The sequence below is a fragment of the Berghia stephanieae genome, chromosome 2 (assembly GCF_034508935.2).
Source record: "Berghia stephanieae isolate SIO BIC M18660-M18661 chromosome 2, UCSD_Bste_1.3, whole genome shotgun sequence".
Taxonomy (NCBI): domain Eukaryota; kingdom Metazoa; phylum Mollusca; class Gastropoda; order Nudibranchia; family Aeolidiidae; genus Berghia; species Berghia stephanieae.
The window spans coordinates 118731684-118740072 of record NC_088361.1 but is presented as its reverse complement, the minus strand read 5'-3'; positions in this window follow the sequence as shown (position 1 = coordinate 118740072).

Sequence of the window (8389 nt, the reverse complement as noted above, 5' to 3'; positions counted from 1 at the left end):
ATAAAAGGTACCTAATAATACCCTACGCTTCTCCGAGACTGCTGTGATCTATGCTGATCGCTTTTACTATTGCTAAGTAGTGGATGTTCTATGTCGTTGTGCGCTTATTTGCCAAATGAAGGCCTTATCTCAAATTAGAAAGGAAAAGGAGTCGTCGTTTCTAGATTTCTTAGTCTTGTCTTAAGTCTAAAATGATTTTAAAAGCTAAAAGGCGAGACCTTCCGCGTGTTCCTCGAGGTAGCTTCAATTCAGATTGATATTTGAACCGTGGATCTCATGTTAGATGTTTATTTATTCATTTTGTCAATGTTAGACGTCTATCTATTAGTATTTATTAAAAGCTGAGGAACAAACGTTGATTGATTGGTAAAGGTAAACGTTTAAAATTTCCTATAACTTTTATTGTTTTGGTTCTCCGCCGCCATTCCCGCTGAAGTACTGAAAGATAGTGCAGAGCAATCCAAGGGTTATGATTAGCTCGAGGTCCTAGGATTTTGTTACTTTGTTGGATTTTTTTTTATTAGGGTTTTTTAAAGGTACTGTACTAGATTCTATTTTCTATGTTTTATTTTTTTTTCTTTCGTGGTTAGTGAAATGAATACTTGGGTTGTTTCCCTTAGCTCGAGGAACGTGCGGAAGGCCTCCCGCTAAAAGTAAACAAGCATTTTATTATTATAGTATTCACATAAACTGTTTATGATATTAGTTACAGGTGGGAGAACATAATATCAGGAGACCTGAAGATGAAACTTCAATCCAAGTGCTTAGTCGGAAAATATGAGGCCATACCCCAAAAAGTACTTTGTTTTAAAAGTGCTAAGTAGAAAAAGGTACCATTTTCTAATTAAAGGTCATGTTGCTACAAATGCAATTAGATAACCTCATCCATCTAACTCTCAAAATCTTTCCCAGTTTAATTTCACTGTAGTTTCTTCAGTGAAATCTAAGCTGGAAAGTACCTAGTTTCACAACCCCAAAGATGCAGCCAGTAATAATGACTTTGACCATGTATTTACAACGAATATAACGGTTTTCTGGATTGGTTCAAAAGGATGGAGAAGTGCATACAAAGTAGTGGATCTTTAAGAAGTTATGAAGATTTTCAGGCAACAAAAATTAGGTGAGTCGACGAACTTTACAAAGAATGATTGTATCAAATGTCCAATGTATCCTAATTTGTCATGAATCACACATAAATGTAAATCCCTGTGAAAGTTTAACTTAAGCGTCAAACAATTCTTATAAAACCCAATAACCCAAGAATAAGAGTACGCAAAGCTGGAGGTCAAAGTTTTAGTGTGATTGTGTTCATAAAGAGAGGACAATCCTCTATAATTTACAATTAAATAATTTATGATTTGATTTTTGTGTCCATGTCTAATAATTATTTGAAGATTAAACTGAGTATGGTTGCCCAAAAGCGTAACAAGAGATTACAGTTCAACTCGAGTATAAGATGAGCTCATCAAATGTGATATAAAAATTAAATAATAAATTTGGGAAATTGGAAAAGGCACTGAACTTGTGATTGCATAAGAATAACGACATGCACTGTGCGGAGTATGATAACGCGGTTTCCGATATAGCAAAGCTTAAATAGGAATGGCCATGCCTGAGGTATGGGCCGGAAATTCTTACCATCCTAGATAACAGCCGGAATTGGCACCATCTTGTTTTGACATCTTACCCTTTAAGCGCTGTTTGAGACGGAATACGGTCTTGATGAATAAGCTCAAGATAGCTTGACGCACGTTTTTAAAGTTTAGTTTTGGATTCGCCGTTATCTCGGTGGACGAATGTGTATCAATACGCATAAACTCTGTTGTGGTTAAAGAATGACCCTTCACTGTGCGTGAGTTTCGAGTGGATCAGAAGACAATTATTATGACAATGTTCTTGCTTCTTAGTGGCCCATCTTGACGTCTTTCGTGTGGTAATGTCGAAGAAATCAAACTGAACATGTCAAATCTACTTTTAGCGTTTTAAATCATGTCCTATTACTATAATTTTAATGCTTTACTAATTAGTCCAATCCAATTTTGCCGCGGCTTTGGTAATGAGGAAAAACGCAATGTGTTGGGAAAGGGGGATGGGCTTGTATAACATCATGTTGCTCGAGACAACGAGTTATACTGTTTTTTCCACCATACTTCCGTCTATGAAAGAATGATTCCCTAACCATCCAACAAACTTATCATCGGAGTCTTTCTAAAAGATTTTAGGAAAGTATTCCATAATTTCATTGTGCATGATGGATAAAAATAGAACGTGATCATTTATTGGGAACAATATCCACTAAACATGCTCAAAAAGCTTTTCACGGGCCCATAACCAACATCAACATTATTAACGGCTCATTTTACATCTGTTTACGTCTGTTTACGGTGAAATAATGTGAATAAATAGCCTTTTCCAAAAACTCAATTTTGTGCCGCTCAAAGTCGAATTCGAACCAGGGCCTTAGCGTCCGTCCGAAAGTGAGGGCCATACCACAAGACCAGAAAGCCGCACAGTCCAAACAGGACTGAATGTGCTCATCTGTGACATACCGCTTCTACTTCTAAATGGCATTATGTCGGGGTAATCTTGATCCTGTAAACCGAATCTATAGTCCAAAAGAAAAGAAAAAGAGAGAAAAGTGATACCTGTTAACTGTCACACTCTGGAAAAGCATGCATTAAGCATTTTGCCAGAAATCTCGTCCTTCAAATATCGATCGATTTAAATAACCCTCATCTAGCTTCTACGTCATGGCACAAGACCGAAGGGCTAGAGCTCATATGGTCGCTGGTTCGGATAAGTAAGTAAATGACCCTCATCTTGACAAAAACTCTTAAACATCAGACTTCTCGAATTCCCAGTCTAACTAATCATACTTCGATAAATCTTTTTATCTATCTACCTACCTATATATCTATCTATAATCTATCAATCTATATATATTATATATATATATATATATATATATATATATATCATCTATATATATATATATATATATATATATATATATATACTTATATATATATTTATATCTACCTATCTATCTATCGGACTTTCTTTTACAAGTTATCTTCACCAGATTATACAGATAAATTATATCGATCGATTTAAATTACCCTCATCTTGGCAAAAACTCTTAAACCTCAGACTGTGCGAAGTCCCCAGTCTAACAAACCATACTTCAATACATCTTTTATCTATCTACCTACCTATCTATCTATCTATAATCTAAAAAAATATATCTATCTATCTATTTATCTATCTATCTATCTATCTATCTATCTATCTATCTATCTATCTATCGGACTTTCTTTTACAAGTTTTCTTCACAACATTATTCAGAGCTAAATCATGGAGTGATTCAACCGTCATCTTCTTCTGCTTTATTGTCTTGGCTAGGAAATGCATATCAAAGTCATAAGGGGTAGCTAATAGCAAACACATCGATAGAATATTAGCAGAGCGTATGCCTACATTGTGTCATTTTTGTACCACGGTCGACCGTGATCAGTCGGGGTAAATAAATAAATAAATTAAATTAAATAAATTCCCTTTATTCATCCCCAAGGGGAAATTTGTCTTTAGGGTCTTTTCCAATGGAAGACTGGAATATCCCATGCGTCAGCCGCAGAGCAGCGCCGCAAAGTGAGCTAGGGCGATGTGACTTGCTCAAGGCCACACAACGCAGCGGCAGGTGATTGAACTCGGTACCTTTCGGGTAGAAAGCAAAGACAGTACCACTGAGCCACGCTGCCCCTATGTGTGTAGTGTAATAAAATTAAAAAGATGCTAAAAGCGATGCTTATTTTCTTTTTTTTTTGTGTGTGTACACATTGATGTTGCTTTATTGGGATAGTGGTTTGTCCTACAACTAAGATGCCCAACAATGGGCATTATCTATATTAACTTTCCATGTGCTCGAGGTCATTGGTCACATTGCAAAATGTGCTGAAAGTGACCCACTTAGTGAAAAGTGTTCACAACTTTTGAAATATCTCACATCACGATTGGTCATTTTGTTCAGTTAGACACATGGGTATGTTGATAACTTTTGTAAACAAAGTAGCGTGATTAAATTTGTTAAGAAATGTCCAATCGTTGGACAGCAACAAATCATGCGATTGATGACCTGGTTGAACGAAAAGATGAATATAGATCGCTCCCATTAAGTTACAGTTCACTGAAGGCAACGCAATGGATTGCTCATTGTTTGTTGCTGTTTGTTTTTTTTTTGTTTTTTGTTGTTTTTTTTTTTTTTGCTTTTTTTTTTTTTGTTGTTGTTTTTTTTTCCTAATGATCATACCCGTTTGTGCATGCTTAAATCAATGTGTTATTACGTCAAATTGTTTAAACACATGAATCATGTTTAAGTAAACAATCTGTCAAAATCTGTTAGTTGCCAAAGCAATCAGTGTCAATACTTGATTTGCATTTTAATGTAGGTAAATTTAATCGCATTGATGTTAGCTGTGTAGATCGTTTTAGAATAGAAAGCAAAAATACTTAATTGAACTGTGTGTTTCACTTTTGGTTTGAGCTGAGAAATGGTCAGTTTAGTTTTTGTTGTTGTTGTTGTCTTTTTGTGGGGGTTTTTGTTTGTTTTTTTTTTTTTTTTTTTTTTGTTTGTTTGTTTTTTTTTTTGTTTTGTTTTTTTTTTCTTTTTGTATTTTTGTAATTTTATCATTGCGAAATTGAAACTAATTCATCTTACGAGAACAATTTCATTCTGGTTTGTCTCTCACAAGGTTGCTGGGTTTAAAACCGTATCTAATCACCCGGGGGTTAATCAACATTTTGGAAATTGTTTTTGAAGTTCAATTCGATTTATTATGTTTAAAATACCAACTTATTATAGACACCGGTGTTAAACGATACTATCGGACAAAGACAAATCTTTTTTTTTTTAATGTTTCCAGAATACTTTTACTTTATATCACGTCTGTCAAGAAACCTTAAACATGACTCCGTTTTCAGTCAGTGCAGTCAACTGGTTGACTTGCCTAAAGAGGTGACTTTGCCTCAAGTGGTGACTTTGCCTCAAGTGGTGACTTTGCCTCAAGTGGTGACTTTGCCTCAAGTGGTGACTTTGCCTCAAGTGGTGACTTTGCCTCAATTGGTGACTTTGCTTCAAGTGGTGACTTTGCCTCAACTGATTTGGAGAATTTAGATGTTGAGTATACTTGGGCTTGTTAGTTATTTCTATTATGAGAGAATCTGATTTTTTTTTTTTAACAAAAGAAAAAAACTTTCACAAAACTAAATACGTATAATTCAATTTGTCTAAATATAAATGTATAGAAACTCCTAGCCCTCCGCTTTTTGCGTGATCATTTCGCTTAATTTGGCCCACATTCTGCGACTCCTCATTCAAGGCAAAATCCGATAAAGTTAAATTTTTTAAAGAAATCATATCATCAGAGTGAATATGACTAATCAGTATCATTTTCAATATTTTAGTGGGTTTCTGATAACAAATAGAGAAATACCAGAAAAAAAAATATATACCAAATGGAAAAGAAAATGTTTAAATTTAAATGGTCGTATTATTGTGTTCTGTGGGGTCAATGACCGAGATATTGGTAGTATTAATGTGTACTGTCGGTTGCTCTGCCTATTTAATTTTAACAGTGAGTAGTTGTGTGTGAGTGTGTGTGTGTGTGTGTGTGTGGTGTTTGTGTGTGGTTGTGTGTATGTGTCGATACGAGCGTGTGTTTGATTGTGTGTGTGGCCTTTCAAGGCTAAATCCATCCGTTCATAGCTTTGGTCTGAGGCTGCCAGGGCCTGTGTCCACATCTGAAGAATAACAGACTTTCGGTCTTCCAGTTTCGTGAAAGAAAAACAAGACGATTTTTATGATTAGCTTACCGGGGTATAGGTACCAGAATATCCGACATGTATATACTTATTTGCAAGTCTGATAACCCTAATTGTTATGACCACACTGAAACCGATGTCAACACACCAATGAAACAGTAACACACCACTTGCTTGAATGTCAACCTCTTGAAGACCTGAGATGCACATTCCTCCCACCAAATCCAAGCATCAGTAACACACTATAGTCACCTGGAACAACTACAAAAGACGTCTAACTTCTACGTCATGGCACAAGACCGAAGGGCTAGAGCTCAGGTGGTCGCTGGTACGGATAGGTAAGTAAGAAACCGATGCAAAATATTGTCCAATACAACGATGCTAAAGCAAGCCCATAATTATTTCGGTCATCTGACCTGTTGTTGTGCTAGCCCTTTCATTCCGTGGATTAAATGCTCAAAAAAAAATATAGTTTCCCCGCAAATAAATTGACAATCTTTTATTTTTTCTACGAGTGAAAAATAAAAAGGATATTGATTGTTTAGAAGAAAAAAATATACATAAAATTATGTATTTTCAAAACCGTTTCAATTTAGCATTTTTATCATGTACGGCTATGTGCTCTAGCGGTATGAAACTTGTATACAGGGTCTGGTTCCAGCGCATAGTTGAGTCCTTGGAAAAGGGTATTTACTCAAATGCCCTCACCGTACTCGGGTGTAAAATGAGTACCTCGCTGTTAAGAGCGATCACCTAACAGGCGTAATGTCTCTTCCCACATGTTAAGTATTGCTGTTGGCTGTTGACCCCGTGTAATGCGCTTCGAGCACGTTTAGTGGATATTGCTCTATATAAATGCTCATGATTTTTAAAATATGTAACGTGGTTTTCCCATTAAATTGCAGATGTCCTTCAGTTTGAGTCAATATTGTATCTTTGTTAAAAGGACGTGGTCATGCCATTTATAAAGACATGATCGACTTAAGTGATATTTTAAAATATCACATTGATACCATAAATGCTCTTTTTTTAAAGTTTGCCCGAATTTATTAACAATGCCAACTAAGATCAAAGGAATTCGTTATTGTAATGAAGCAGGTCTTTCACTTTCATATTCCAAATTTATAGCGTAAAACTAAAGACTAGGGAGCCCACATACAAAACCCAACAAAAAAAAAGACCATAGAAAAAATTGTGATATTCCGTGGGCATAGCTATGTCTATCTATCTACCTACCTATCTATCTATCTATCTATCTATCTATCTATCTATCTATCTATCTATCTATCTATCTATCTATCTCTCTCTCTCTCTATATATATATATATATATATATATATACACACACACACACACACACACACACACACACACACACACACATCACCACATTTCGTTGCTTTGGAGATCTTGGTGATATTTCGTATGGGTGTAGGAGCGAACTCTAATTTGTCAATTCGCTCCAAAGAGGCAGAAACAATGTCAAAACAGTCTGGCGGCGTACTACAAATAGGTGAGAAAATGCAATATCTATCTATCTATCTATCTATCTATCTATCTATCTATCTATCTATCTATCTATCTATCTATCTGTCTGTCTATCTGTCTGTCTGTCTGTCTCTCTACTCGATATTATTATGTCTATCTATCTGTCTGTCTACGTATCTATCTATATATCCATTTTACACAAACTAATCGTCCGTGATTTTTATTCTCATCTATTTAGAAGGGGTCGTGATACACTGAAGCATGGGTTTGTTTGTTTGTTTGTGTTTTTAATTTACCTTTTCATTCATTCCTTCATTCATTCAATTCTTTCGTAAAGCAACAACCTACTCTGTGCCTGAAACAGTCGACTCACATGAAAACGAGAAAGGCGAAGAAGATGAGGAAAATGAGAAAGATCAAGAAGAGGGGGAGAAGGAGAATTTTAAACAAGGATTGTGATAAATTCGAAATCATGTATCTATCCGTAGATCTGTAGTAAATCTGAAGATATCTCACTGGCACCTTATTTTGCTATTTAATCATTTATGAGGGGAATGGACTCGTGATTTCACGTGAGATTCGTTTCACTCGTTTCCAATAGTGCTGGGTCGAGTTTGAAACGATCAAATCGAGCGGGTTTTCGATCGAGTCCTCTAAAATCGAGCGGGTTTCGGGCGGGTTTCGAGTCAGTGACGTCATCGAGCAGTGATTCGTTTGAAAAAAAAACACGAGCAACTCGTTTGCCACAGGAAACTTCACATACCCCTCCCTCTCTTATGTCTGTGGCTGGCTTGACTGCAGCTGGTTATGATGGGGGCTGCCAGATGGCCAAGTTCAAAATTGGTTACTAAGAAACGCTTTTCTATTATTATTCATTAAAAAAAAAAAATCTTTTATTTTAAAAAAATGAAAAGATAAGTTTATCCAACTGTAGTCGATTGTTTTGTTAATCAAAACCAATGAGTTTTTCAAGGGAGTCAGAATGCTTGTGGTGTTTGGCTATTTGGGGTCTATTTGACTACTTGGGCAAGAAGAAATCTGGCTGTCTGGCAGCCTTGATTATGATCGTTCGTCGCATCACACA